A 15,698-nucleotide genomic window follows, 5' to 3' on the forward strand; every position below is an offset into this window, starting at 1 on the left:
ATATATACAAGTAAAGCTTTTAAAATAAAAATCGTTTTGAGAAAGAGATATTCTACTATGCGGCTGGAAATACCCAACGCATGGATTCGAATCCTCACAACGGCTCCTGCGGATTTCTTCAGACATTATACGTCTTTAAGGAGAATTAACCACCGCACGAAACACCATCTCAGACCATCTACAGTTACACCAAAAGGAAACGAAGACACGGTGAACAGCAATGAAAGAAACAGAGAGGGGGGGAGGGGGGGGACTCAGAGTGAATGGGAGTAGAACACATAATAGACTTAAAAGGAGCCGCAGAAGATGGTATACTGGTCATTCCCAGGCTAACGATTCCGGGACAGGTTGACAGGCCCACCTGGGGGGCACAACCCCCCCCCCCCCCTTCGCCAGCCGGTGGTGAAGGGGAAGGGATGGGTGGGGGGGGGAGGATGTGAAGTGGGTTAGGGGGGTTGTGTGGGGTAGAACAGGTTAAGGACAGCAGGAGCTAGGGGATAGGGGTTATCTTGAGATGATTTCGGGGCTTTAGTGTCCCCGCGGCCCGGTCCTCGACCAGGCCTCCACCCCCAGGAAGCAACCCGTGACAGCTGACTAACTCCCAGGTACCTATTTACTGCTAGGTAACAGGGGCATTCAGGGTGAATCAGGGGTTAGGAAAGTTAGCGATAGAAACAGACACAATCACTTCTAGTAAAATGAGAAGTGTGCACTTCATCTAGGTGAGGGGCGGGACCAAAGAACTAAAGTTCAACCCCCGCAAGCACACAACCAGATGAGTATAGACACAGACAGACAGACATACACGAGGAGAGAGACAACCAAAACACAAAACATGACAAGACATTCAGATACTAGAAAGTGAAGGGACGACGACGACGACGACGTTTCGGTCCGTCCTGGATCATTCTCAAGTCGATTGTGAGAATGGTCCAGGACGGACCGACACGTCGTCGTCCCTTCATTTTCTAGTGTGTGGTCTGGTCAACATACTTCAAGAGGAGATCTCTTTCCTCTTCAAGAGGAAACTAGATTTATTCCTCCAAGGAGTGCCGGACCAACCGGGCTGTGGTGGGTATGTGGGCCTGCGGGCCGCTCCAAGCAACAGCCTGGTGGACCAAACTCTCACAAGTCGAGCCTGGCCTCGGGCCGGGCTTGGGGAGTAGAAGAACTCCCAGAACCCCATCAACCAGGTATCAACCAGGTATCTTCAGCCACGTTATTGTGACTCATCGTCTGCAAGACATTCAGAGTTGGAAATTCAGAGTTGGAAATTCAGAGTTGGAAATTCAGAGTTGGAAAAAGCCATTATCAACATAACTAAAAGCTAACGACAGGAAAGATGCAATTGCCAGTAAGGAAGCATGCAAGGAGTGCAGCCTCAGCGCTAATTTATATATAATTTTAAAGGGAAAAGCGCAAAGTCATTACGACTATATAGCACTTGGAAGGGGTCAGGATAATGATTTGGGATGGGACGGGGGGGGGGGGGAAGGAATGATGCCCAACCACTTGGTGGACGGTCGGGGATTGAACGCAGACCTGCATGAACCGAGACCGTCGCCCTACCGTCCGGCTCAAGTGGTTGGGCAAATTGGATAACCAAGAATTAGTGGAGTGTTATGAGTTGGCAAGGCCAGGAGGAGTAGGGGGGGGAGGGGGGCTTTAGAATAGACTTCCTGTCCAAACAAACACATAAGAAACACAAAACAAAAAATGGAAGCTAATATTATCTAGATAATAGATAATAGAAGATAGATAATAATGGAAGATAGTTACTTGAATTGTCATTACGCATAACTATTTCTACAGCCCATTACTTACCCATATTTATCTCCCCTAGAACACTATCCGTCTACCATTTTACAACCTGGTCCTTAAATACATGCAAAATGTACAATGAAGAAACCGAGCCTTATAACCACCCCCCCTTGCAGAAGGTTCGAACCCTGATCGTTCTCGTCTACGAGCGAATGTGCTACTAAATGGCTTGTTTAAACGGAACATTTTTTTCGTGGCAAAAACTGAACCACTAAAGCCCCCCCAACTTTTGCGTGACTTGGGCCACATTGTTAACAAACTCAATTAGCCAGTTCTTGGGGTTAATTACCACCTCGCTCGTTAAGTCAGAAGCGGAGTGTAAACGTCTACCAACGTCTACATTATAACGTACTAGCAACGTCACAAATCTTGCTGTATACAATACAGTGAATGCTGTATACAAAACACAAGATTGGATTTCTTAATTTTTCCTTTGGTTCAAGTTCAAGTATGTTTATTGAGATAAGCAAGAAATACATCTCAAAGGGATAGAGTAGCTTAGGCTATTTCTACCCCCCTACCTTTGGTTAGTTAAGATCTATCTTGAGATGATTTCGGGGCTTTTTAGTGTCCCCGCGGCCCGGTCCTCGATCAGGCCTCCACCCCCAGGAAGCCGCCCGTGACAGCTGACTAACACCCAGGTATCTATTTTACTGCTAGGTAACAGGGGCATAGGGTGAAAGAAACTTTGCCCATTGTTTCTCGCCGGCGCCCGGAATCGAACCCGGGACCACAGGATCACATGCCCAGCGTGCTGTCCGCTCGGTCGACGGACCAGAGATAGGTTTGATTAGATTATGTTTAGTTAGGAAACGGAGTTGGATTCGAATAGGTTAGGTTGGGATAGGTTGGGATAGATGAGATTTAAAGAGTAGCGATGACCAATTAGCGCACAGCCCCGCTCCTGTGCCAGGTAAGTTCACTACGGGCTCACCATAGCCCGTGCTACTTGGAACTTGTTCCGAGTAGCTGAATCTATAACAACAACAACCAATTAGCAACAACTCCTAAGGTTTTTCTCCTCTTGGTTCCACGTTAAAGTACTCATGGAGCTCCTGGTATCATCAGCTAAAATCATGGACAATAGTTTGCAGCTCTTCTTAAACCCTTAATTAAACTCCCCTTAAACTCCCTGTAATTTTTCCATGTGGGGGGCTAGCTGCCTGAGGGGCATAGGGGAGATGAGTATTGGGGTAAAATGAAGGGGAAAGGGGGGTAATGGGGGGTAATGGGGCAAATGGGCAGAGGCAAGGGACGGTAAGAGGCAAGCAAAACGCTTCAGGGAATGACATTGTCTAAGGTAAAACCGTTACTGGCTTAGGGGTGTAGGGACCGCCTAGGTAAGGGGTAGGGGGTGGGGGGTTTCATGGGATGGGAAAGTGGGGGGGTAGGGTCGATGGGACAGGTAGAGGGTACAGCATGGCCCCCCGACAGGTGAACGTCCCTGGCCCACCAGGATAGACGATGGATAAGGAATGGGGGATAGGCAGATCCATCCCTTGCTTTCTAGAGAAACTTTACCTAGTCGTTTTCTAAGAGAATCTTCCTTAGTTGCTCTCTAGAGAAACTTCTGCTAATTTTGTCTACGACTGGAAACTAACTAGTTTGTAGTAGCTGATTAACTAGTCATTTGGTCACGACTAACTGACTAGTTATGTCCACACCTATAATTATTGTGTCCATGAATTTAAATGGGTAAATTACAATTTATAAATTATTAAACAACTTTACTGTGTCCTCAAATGAATTGCGTCCACAAATGAACTAATTGCGTCCACAACTGAACTAATTGCGTCCACAACTGAACTAATTGCGTCCACAACTGGACTAAATGTATCCAAAATTGCGTGTATTGTATCCACGATTGTTCTAAATTGTTCAACGACTGAACTAACGGTGTTGGTGTGACGGTGTGTGGTTGGGGTGCAGGTGTGTGGTTGGGGTGCAGGTGTGTGGTTGGGGTGCGGGTGTGTGGTTGGTGTGCGGGTGTGTGGTTGAGGTGCAGGTGTGTGGTTGGTGTGCGGGTGTGTGGTTGAGGTGCAGGTGTGTGGTTGGTGTGCGGGTGTGTGTTTGGGGTGACGGAGTATGGTTGGTGTGAGAGGAATCTAAGAGCAGCGACGTGACGAGAGAAAGTTGAATAGTGTTGGCAGTGTTGGTGGTAGTGGTGGTGGTAGTGTTGGTGGCAGTGCTGGTAGTGGTGGTAGTGATCTTTCTTTCTATCAGTCTTTCTGTCCCTATCTAACAGAGAGCGGCAGTAGAATCTAACCCGCGCGTATTAGAAAGTGGCAGTCGAATCCCGTAGACTTAATCGAACTGCTCTCTTCACAAAATTAAATTTTATATTTTCACAGGAAGATACAGGAACAGACGACTGCTGACTCCTGTTAGCTGGCTGAGAGCTTTCCCTTCCCATAGCTCTTGGTAAGCCTTACCTTACTAGTTTTACGCACAGGTGGGTACAGGAGCAGACGACTGCTGACTCCTGTTAGCTGGCTGAGAGCTTTCCCTTCCCATAGCTCATGGTAAGCCTTACCCTACTAGTTTTACACACAGGTGGGTAACAGGAGCAGACGACTGCTGACTCCTGTTAGCAGGCTGAGAGCTTCCCCTTCCCATAGCTCATGGTAAGCCTTACCCTACTAGTTTTACACACAGGTGGGTACAGGAGCAGACGACTGCTGACTCCTGTTAGCAGGCTGAGAGCTTTCCCTTCCCATAGCTCATGCTAAGCCTTATATCCACTATAGTTTCCCCTAGAACACGATCCGCCAATCGTTTAACAACCAGGTACCCAATCACTGCTGGGTGAACAGAGGTGTACAGTTATAAACTCACACACATACACACACACACACACACACACACACACACACACACACACACATACACACACACATACACACACACACACTCAGGAATCTATACACCTGTTGATTGACGGTTGAGAGGCGGGACCAAAGAGCCAGAGCTCAACCCCCGCAAACACAACTAGGTGAGTACACACACACACACACACACACACACACACACACACACACACACACACACACACACACACACACACATACACACACACACACACACACTCAGGAATCTATACACCTGTTGATTGACGGTTGAGAGGCGGGACCAAAGAGCCAGAGCTCAACCCCCGCAAACACAACTAGGTGAGTACACACACACACACACACACACACACACATACACACACACACACACACACACACACACACACACACACACACACACACACACACACACACACACACCTTCCCTCTTGACGTGTGATCCAAGCGAACAAAAAGTCAAACTGAGCTTCCAACGCGGAATCCCAGTACCCAAAATTGGGAAGCAATACAAGACCCAATACAATGCAATACAATACAATACAATACAATACAATACAATACTTTACCCATTGCAGGACCCTGGAAAAGAGCGTTGTTTAATGTCTTGATGGAAAAGCAATTTAAGGTCAAACTACCAATTCTCACATTGACCCTCTGTTAGGCACACGAGAATGTGTATGTATGCTAGTTAGCGCTGTATGTATGCTAGTTAAGACTGCATGTATGGTAGTTAAGGCTGCATGTATGCTAGTTAACGCTGCATGTATGCTAGTTAACACTACATGTATGGTAGTTAACACTACACATATGCTAGTTAACACTACATGTATGCCAGTTAACACCACACGTAGGCTAGTTAACACTACACATATGCTAGTTAACACCACACGTAGGCCAGTTAACACCACACGTAGGCTAGTTAACACTACACGTATGCTAGTTAACACCACACGTAGGCCAGTTAACACCACACGTAGGCTAGTTAACACTACACATATGCTAGTTAACACTACATGTATGCCAGTTAACACCACACGTAGGCTAGTTAACACTACACATATGCTAGTTAACACCACACGTAGGCCAGTTAACACCGCACGTAGGCTAGTTAACACTACACGTATGCTAGTTAACACCACACGTAGGCTAGTTAACACTACACATATGCTAGTTAACACCACACGTAGGCCAGTTAACAGCACACGTAGGCTAGTTAACACTACACGTATGCTAGTTAACACTACACGTAGGCTAGTTAACACCACACGTAGGCTAGTTAACACTACACGTATGCTAGTTAACAGCAGCACATGTACGTAAAAATCAATCACAAATGTGGTCCAAAATGACCACAATATCACACTACACACAAGTGTCAACAGGCCTGAAGATGGCCTCGACTTCATGCCCTACCACACCCACAACAGCCTCCTTGACAGCATACACAACACGTCCAGAACAAGCACTTAAAACCACCCAGAGCACAAGGTAAAACCCATCTACTATACAAGCTTCGACTCACAAATGCAACCATTAAAAATTTCGAACTGAATTGGATAGTAATCTACAAACCACACTAATAATAATAATAATAAGTCTAAGGGTGGGAACTAAGGCCATGGAGAGAGAGAGAGAGAGAGAGAGGAAGGTGAGGAGAGAGAAAGAGAGACAGAAAAAGAGAGGGAGAGAGAGAGAGAGAGAGGAAGGTGAGAAGAGAGAAAGAGAGACAGAAAAAGAGAGAGAGAGAGAGACAGAGAGAGAGAGAGAGAGAGAGAGAGAGAGAGAGAGAGAGAGAGAGAGAGAGAGAGAGAGAGAGAGAGAGAGAGAGAGAGAGAGAGAGAGAGAGAGAGAGAGAGAGAGAGAGAGACAGAGAGAGAGAGACAGAGAGAGAGAGAGAGAGAGAGAGAGAGAGAGAGAGAGAGAGAGAGAGAGAGAGAGAGAGAGAGAGAGAGAGAGAGAGAGAGAGAGAGAGAGAGAGAGACAGAGAGAGAGAGAGAGAGAGAGAGACAGAGAGAGACAGAGAGCGAGAGACAGAGAGAGAGAGAGAGAACGAGAGAGAGTGAGCGAGAGACAGAGAGAGACAGAGAGGAAGGTGAGGAGAGAGAGAGAGAGAGAGAGAGAGAGAGAGAGAGAGAGAGAGAGAGAGAGAGAGAGAGAGAGAGAGAGAGAGAGAGAGAGAGAGAGAGAGAGAGAGAGAGAGCGACAGAGAGCGACAGAGAGAGAGAGAGAAATAGGAGAGACTGCACAGAGCGCTGAGCGGTCACCACCTGTTGTACACACTAGCCTCCACTCCACCAGAACCACCTCTGACCCCCTCCCTACCAACACCCCCTCCACCACCACCACCCCACTCCCCTACCAGCCTCACCTACCACCACCCCCCCCATCCCCTCCTCTACCACGCCGCCTCCAACCCCGACCACAATTTTTTTTGTCCAGAGAGCTGAAGCTCACCCGTGCTATTTATTTCTTTAGCTTCACAGTATTTTATTAATGTCTGCTCGACGCTACGGTCTATTACCTGATGCCTTGGTATCCCAAGCCCGATATTAGTTTACTATGGCTAGCAAAACACCTGTAACCGGCACAACACCTGTGGCTCAGACAACACCTGTGGCTCAGAAAAGACCAATATACCCACGACAACACCTGTGGCTCAGACAAGACCAATATACCCACGACAACTGAACAACCGTGGACATTTTCAAGAGGAAACTAGATTTATTCCTCCAAGGAGTGCCGGACCAACCGGGCTGTGGTGGGTATGTGGGCCTGCGGGCCGCTCCAAGCAACAGCCTGGTGGACCAAACTCTCACAAGTCAAGCCTGGCCTCGAGCCGGGCTTGGGGAGTAGAAGAACTCCCAGAACCCCATCAACCAGGTATCAACCAGGTAAACACCTGTGGCTCAGATAAGACCAATATACCGATGACAACACCTGTGGCTGAGAAAAGACCAATATACCCACGACAACACCTGTGGCTCATACAAGTCTAATATACCCACGACAACACCTGTGGCGCTGCCCAATAAACTCGCCCCTCGGGGCAAAATTTAAAAAAAATTTAAACACCTGTGGCTCAGACAAGACCAATATACCCACGACAACACCTGTGGCTCATACAAGTCCAATATACCCACGACAACACCTGTGGCTCATACAAGTCCAATATACCCACGACAACACTTGTGGCTCAGACAAGACCAATATATCCACGACAACACCTGTGGCTCAGACAAGACCAATATACCCACGAGAACACCTGTGGCTCAGATAAGACCAATATACCCACGACAACACCTGTGTCTCAGACAAGACCAACATACCCACGACAACACCTGTGGCTCAGATAAGACCAATATACCCACGACAACACCTGTGGCTCAGACAAGACCAATATACCCACGACAACACCTGTGACTCAGATAAGACCAATATACCCACGACAACACCTGTGACTCAGACAAGACCAATATACCCACGACAACACCTGTGGCTCAGGCAAGTCCAATATACCCACGTCCCGTTCTGCACATCGTGGCTGGGGTGGTCATTTGTTCTGCTGCTACTCATCTATGGTATTATACTTCAGGTATACTACATGTAAACTTGAAGTATATAGTAGCATACTTCAGATATACATCAGGGGAAACGTTAGGTGTAACTTACAAACCTCGTTTAACTGCCTACCTTAACGTGTGATGATTTCGGGGATCAATGTCCCCGTGGCCCGGTTTTCGAAAATAGACATCATGCAGTGCAAACCATCGTTGATAATTAGGGTGAAAAGATCCTCTCCTGAATCATTAGTTATTTCTAGATTCTTTGACTCTAGGAACGTTTTTGGCCACAATGAGAAATGTATTCAGTATGTATATTTTGGCGTCTATGTATTATATACAAGTTTCTGTACATTTACACCTTTTTATCATAAAGAAAAAACTCAGAATTTTTGGGATATTACATTTCAACATCGAAATATTGGCCATAAATGTGACAAAAATCAAGATTTTCAAATTGTATTTATTTGGACTGGCATCTGTGGCATTTTGTCAATATAAATATCAGCCAACACCTGTCGAAATCAAACACCTGATGAGAATAGACGTCAGATAATCATGGATAGTGATCAAGCAGCACACTTAACAAACACCTCCCTACAAAAAAACACCACCCGAGGACCTGATAAGGACCAAACATGTGACGAAGGCGTACAGCCAAGCGAGAGGAACACCTGATGAGAGCACCTGACCACTAGCCGAAGGCAGAATGAGTTATGCCGGACAGGTGAGGTCTGGTGTGGGCGTGGGGGGCAGGTGTGGGCGTGGGGGCGGGTGTGGGCGTGTGGGGCAGGTGTGGGCGGGCATGGGCGTTCAGCATCGGCCCCATGGCAGTAAGTTACCCGTACACCTGAGCACCAGCGAAGGCCCCAGGTCATGTCCCTGTGGTATTCCCGTATTAGGTAAACACTAATCTCTTGTCCCTTCTCCAGTCGGTGTCCAGGGCGCCTCACATTACCTCCATCAGCCCTCCTATTGTGCTATGGATTTTAGTCAATTGTTTCATGCATTAACAATTATTATATCCCGAGACTGAAAAGGAATTTCAAAATAAGTTCCCGGTGATTTTCTTTGCTCCTACGCCTGGCACCGGTTACGTGGGTCTGCGCGTGTTTGAGCTCAGATATTAACGGGTGATATTTAATTCTCAGTTATTTATATTGCTTCTATCGAACTTCGTCGAGGCTTTTGTTTACTGGTTAAATGAAATATATTTCTCTAACGTGATGGCGAGTCTGAAACTTGATGTTTAATGCGGTGATTTGTGTATAAAATAATTACAACAACATTGTGGCTACAGTGGTGGCTAGTTAAGCATTCCTGAGTCGCCGCAGCGCTCGGCTGCCAAACTCCACCCACCGCTCTCTCTCATTGGTTCGCGCCAGTCCTCTCCAGTTTCTCATTGGCTATGGCTTTTAGAGCTCTAGTTCTCATTGGCTGCCACATATCCTTGGACGGCGTCAGCGGGAAGAAGTACAAACCCGTGCACTGTGATTTCAGCTTACCATTGCTTCCCAGAGTGCGGTAGAAGGAAGACCTATCCAGTGACTGTGCAGAGTAAACCAGAGTCTACACAACTCTACTCCAGCATGAAGGCTCAAGTCTGTGACTCTCCAATCAACAGCCTGCCTGCCATCAGGAGCGGCAAGGTGTCAAAGGGCCGCGAGGAAGACTTCGAAGTGGCCCTCTACCTGGACAAGCTGCGCCACCTGTTGCCCACTGCCAGGAGCAGAAAATCACTTGACAAGAAACTCAACCGCTTGGAAGTGATCGAAAGTGTTATCCAGTACATCAGTGAGCTACAGGAGGTCCTCAACATCGATGTCCACGACCGTGAGATGGACCTCCTCGAGTTCGAAACGAGCAGCATAACCCTAGCGGCGTGAAGTCCCCCCCAAGAGGGGGATAGTTCGGAGAGTCACCTGATGTTCTGCACTTAGCCTTGTGGTCGTCCAGCACCTGACGCACGACCTCGCTTGCCGGCGGGGATAGAGGACGACACCCACCACGACGAGTGATCACGACTTGGCCGTGCCAAGACAGTCGTATAGCGAACTGGAGGCTCCTGTGAGACTTGTCGTGGAGGATCCAGACCTCAGTTTACCGCTAGAAACTCTCATATAAGTGTTCCCGCCAATCAAGTCGTGTGTGTGTCGTTACACAGAACTTTGGTTAAGTGCATATAAGCGTTAAGTGAACTCTAATGACATAGTTCCTATCTTTTAATACCGCCCAGAATAAACGCTGAAATTGAGAGACAGGGGCTCTTGAGAAACTCCAGTGTTTGCCCAGTGATTTAATCTATGAACAGTCAAAACAGTACAAGATTTCGCGAGATCCTGTTCCCAGTGATGTCAATCATCTGCAGCAAGAGAAGATATCTATTGATCTCTAGGATGCATTATCTACTTTGATTCTTCACTTGCCTCAACCGTCTTCGAATTCACCTGCCAGGTGAGTTAACGATATTACCCATTGTATAGGAATTGAGTTTATTCCTATATTATGACATATATGAATGAGATTGGGTGGATATATATAGAAGCTGCCTCGTATAGGCCAATAGGCCTTCTGCAGTTACCTTAATTCTTATATATATATATATATATATATATATATATATATATATATATATATATATAAATATATATATATATATATATATATATATATATATATATATATATATATATATATATATTCGATTTAGATTTCACGTCACTTTAGTGTTCTTTAATTCAAACCATCACAAATTGTACTCGAAGCACTTTGGAATATATAAATATATATATGCTTCCCTTTATCTTGCTCTTCGCAATATTATATATGTCTAAATATATGGGTACCACCTCCGGTGCAATAATGGGGACCCAAAGCCTTGGAGAAGAGAATAGAAGGTATTCAGAGAATACCTTGCCAATTCTCCCTGAACACTTATAAAGTATTTTATTTATACCACCATCCCTAACCTTTTTTTTTAATTTAAATATTTATGCATATAATATTTATAATGTTAAATGTATATTCTAAATTTCAACCTGATTTTGCTAGTTTGCTGGACTCACGTTGTTATAAAGTCACTTTACTTCACTAAATAACTTTACATACACAAATAAAACTCATTGTCAGGTTTGGCAAAGTTTCGACAGCTTTCGTTAATAACTTATCATTATTATTATTAATATAACTGAAGCATTATGAAAAGTGTGAGAGGCCAACAAGGTACTGACACTCTTTATTATTTCCCCCAACAGGCTGTGGCATCACGCAAGAAGCAGACGCAAGACGCAAAAAGCACACGCAAAAAGCAGACGCAAGACGCAACACTTTTAAGGCCAAATTTTCCCATATAACATAAATATTCTACACACATGAAATTCTTATTAAAGTCACGGACCTATAAAACAGTTCATGGTACACAGTGCATGGTACACACGGTACATGCCACACGGTACACGGTACATACCACAGTTCTCGAAAGCAACACACAAATGCCACTGAAACAAAAACAGTTTCTTTCACACAACAAACCGCAAGTAAATTCGCACAATTACATCAGGGGAAGAAGAGACGTCACCCCCAAGAGTGGCGTCAGATGTCAGGCCTGACATCACTCCGTAAAGAAACATCCACTCCCGTATCCAGAGAGTTCATCTCCCAGCCATGGAGATGCTATCACAGCGTGATGTCACCGCAGGATGCTAGAGGTTCAGTGCGGCGCTGTGAGATGAAGGGAGGCTGTGGGGAGGCTGTGGAGTGGGGTGGGGGTGGGGGAGAAGGGTATGGAAGCGCCTTTGGCAGATGTGGGTAACCCCTTCCTTCCCCCTCCCTCCATTAAACACCACCCAGGATGAGACAGGTGTTTCTCCTCAGGATGGTGGGGAGGAGGTGTGGGGGGCGTGGGTCCTCCATCTCTACAGCATCCTCATCCTCTCCCGTAACATCCTTCACATCCCTTTCATGGCATCCTTCCCGGCAAGCCTTCTTTCCTCTCGGTGCTTTGCACAGGTGAAATGGAAATTAAATATCTTTGAAAAAAAAATCTAATTCAGTACAGATGTTATTCCCCAGTTTCCCCAAGGAGTATTCGGGATCAGTGATGACCTAAGTGGCTCTTACTTTACACGTGAAATATGTGATGTTTGTGAGCACATTAACATTCTTGAAACAAAGAGAAAAGACGATCAAAAACACTTAAGAATGATGTAGATATTCAGAGCCGGTGCTAAAAAAAATATCCCAAGGTGCTTGTAAACCGCTCCTTTTATATTCCAACCATTTCTCAGCTCATAAATAGATTTCACTTTTGTTGTGTAAACCGGACGAATGGTATTCATAGGAATTTTATGCCCAGTTCTTCAATGTTTCGACTTTCTTGTTAAGAAGTGCAGCGATTTCTTTCTCCAAGCTTTTGGTCGCTTCTAGGACACATAGCGCTTGGAATAGTTCTGTTTATTGTTGTTCCTGGAATGTTATGATGATTTGTTTCTTCAATATTTAGGAAGTAACTCCAACTGTGTACATTGAGTTACTGTGAGGTGGGGTACAGGAGCCGGGTCACTGTGTACCAGGGTTGGTATAGGAGCCAGGTCACTGTGAATCAGGGTTGGTATAGGAGCCAGGTCACTTGTGAACCAGGGTTGGTATAGGAGCCAGGTCACTTTTGTACCAGGGTTGGTATAGGAGCCAGGTCACTTTTGTACCAGGGTTGGTATAGGAGCCGGGTCACTTGTGAACCAGGGTTGATATAGGAGCCGGGTCACTTGTGAACCAGGGTTGGTATAGGAGCCAGGTCACTGTGTACCAGGGTTGGTATAGGAGCCAGGTCACTTGTGAACCAGGGTTGGTATAGGAGCCAGGTCACTTTTGTACCAGGGTTGGTATAGGAGCCGGGTCACTTGTGAACCAGGGTTGATATAGGAGCCAGGTCACTGTGTACCAGGGTTGATATAGGAACCAGGTCACTGTGTACCAGGGTTGGTATAGGAGCCAGGTCACTTGTGAACCAGGGTTGGTATAGGAGCCAGGTCACTTGTGAATCAGGGTTAATATAGGAGCCAGGTCACTGTGTACCAGGGTTGGTATAGGAGCCAGGTCACTTGTGAACCAGGGTTGGTATAGGACCCATTACCAGTGAGAATATATTGAGGGCATCTCGTTACCTTGCGTTAGTGACCTCTACTTAGGTACTTCAGGGGTGTGGGGGTGCTGTACCTATCCTCCCTCTTTCCCTGCAGAGCAAAGTGCTTAATGAGAGCCTCTTGCGTTCTTGTAAGGAGATCCTTGGGCTAGATTATCCCCCAGCAGCACTCAATGAGCACAGTGGAGACTCCTTGAAAGTTGTGAGTATTAATAAGTCCTCCACAAGCTGAGATGCCAGGGGGCCAGATTCACGAAGAAGTTACGCAAACACTTACGAACCTGTATATCTTTTCTCAATCTTTAGCGGCTTTGTTTACAATTATTTACCAACTAATGAGCTCCGAAGCACCAGGAGGCTGTTTATAACAATAACAACAGTTGATTGGCAAGTTTTCACGCTTGTAAACTGTTTAATAAATGTAACCAAAGCCGTCAAAAGATTGAGGAAAGATGTACATGTTCGTAAGTACTTGCGTAACTGCTTTGTGAATTTGGCCTCAAAGATTATTTTTGGTGCAATTTAACCCTCTTGTTCTCCTCAACGATGATAGTTGACTTGTTTAATTTTTTTTTTTAATTGGCCTCTCCTCCCAGCCCCTTGTAACGAGGTCGTTTGGGCATCCTGCTAAGACACTACGTTTGTAAATGCTGCATCTTGCGCTGTAGTGCTCGTCACCTGGGGGGGGTAGGGGGGGGGGGGGGTACAGAGGGTGATGCGTCTCTGCGTCAGAACGCATCAGAGTCGTAAGTCATTGTCCTCCACTACACCGAGGCTGCTCTTCGCTGCTCACCTGGGGACAGATTCACGAAAACACTTACGAACGTGTACATCTTTCCTCAATCTTTGACGGCTTGGGTTACCTTTATTAAACAGTTTACAAGCATGAAAACTTGCCATTCAACTGTTGTTATTGTTATAAACAGCCTCCTGGTGCTTCGGAGCTCATTAGCTGTTTAATAATTGTAAACAAAGCCGCCAAAGATTGAGAAAAGATGGACAGGTTCGTAAGTGCTTGCGTAACTGCTTCGTGAATCTGGCCCCTGCTTTACACCAGCGTTCGAGAGTTCACTATTAGGAAGACTAATCAATATAGCAGCATTAGGAAAAACATGTTTGTGCAGCGTTATATATATATGTGATATTGTGTAGTAACTGAAAAAAAATTATATTTGATATACAAATATTTTATGTGTACAAAAAAAAAGAACTGTGTGGGGGGGGGGGTCCAGTAAGAGGCATTTTTTTGCACAATTGTTGCGGTTCAGAGTCTTGGCAGCGCCCAGATGGTAGCCAAGACGACTCTATATACCTTAGAGGGGCAGCAAGAGAGGTGTGGGGGGGGGGGCAGGCGGAGGGTGGGCTATGTGGCGGTGATACCAGGGGGGCTCTTGACGGATCCAAACCCCCCACTTTGCCCCCAATTATAGAGGGGGGGGGCAAGAACCCCATAAAAATCGGGTCTCACAAAACTGAATTCTCTTGCGCAAAAACTGAAATTTTAATTTCTTGCAAAACTACAGGAATCTAGTATTTTTTTGTTATATATTTAGCAATATTTCTTAATTCTTAAGTGTCTTGTTATTGATGACATGTTATTAAGAGATGAACACATCCACAAGAGCCGTGACGAAGAGATTCGAACTTACGTCCGTAAGGTTCACAGACTTAAGATTAAGGCAGCGTCTGGGATCCTCTCGGACGTAATTTCGAATCTTCTTCACGGGTCCCTCGTGATCTCTGTGTGTAATTAGTTAAGGAATCCCTGGATCCGTCGAGAGCATCCCAAAACGAATCTACTTGTGGTTCCTGTGATAGCCAGAAATTTTAAGTCCACGGAAGTTCGCCAATATGAATGTATATTTATTGTAATTAAATTGTTTTCTACGAAAATTGTGTTTCTGTTGGCCTTAAAAAAAGATAAAATAAAAGATAAAATAACTTTTATCTTTTCCGACAATGTCATCGACAACTTTATGAGAGATTTATAGAAAAAGTTATAAGGAGCAGGACACTTTACTTCTATAGGAGCGCACTTAAATAGGAATTATAGAATGAATGAACACTTAGCTTTTCTAGAGCGCACTTAAATAGGAATTATAGAATGAATTAACACTTGGCTTTTCTAGAGAACACTTAAATAGGAATTATAGAATGAACACTTGCCAAAAGCTTTGAGCTTTCTCAAAAGATCAAAGCCTTTGTGTTGGCCTCTTTAATGATAATGATGATTTAATGACTCATACCTCATCAAAGCCTCCTTCATCTCTGCTCCTCCACTTTTTCTCTCACTTCAGACACAAAGATAATGTAGAACTTAGATTGCTG

At 45.4% G+C, this 15,698-nt stretch overlaps 1 long non-coding RNA gene across 1 annotated transcript; it reads left to right on the plus strand.

Moving 5' to 3' along the window:
• The first annotated feature begins 9,155 nt into the window (after nucleotides 1-9,155).
• On the plus strand, nucleotides 9,156-15,263 carry LOC123752566 (uncharacterized). The gene is made up of 2 exons (XR_006772203.2): nucleotides 9,156-10,684; nucleotides 11,485-15,263. It is a non-coding gene; the product is annotated as an uncharacterized lncRNA (long non-coding RNA).
• Nucleotides 15,264-15,698: the final 435 nt, after the last annotated feature.

This window comes from Procambarus clarkii, chromosome 69 (assembly GCF_040958095.1).
Source record: "Procambarus clarkii isolate CNS0578487 chromosome 69, FALCON_Pclarkii_2.0, whole genome shotgun sequence".
NCBI classification, from domain to species: Eukaryota; Metazoa; Arthropoda; class Malacostraca; order Decapoda; family Cambaridae; genus Procambarus; species Procambarus clarkii.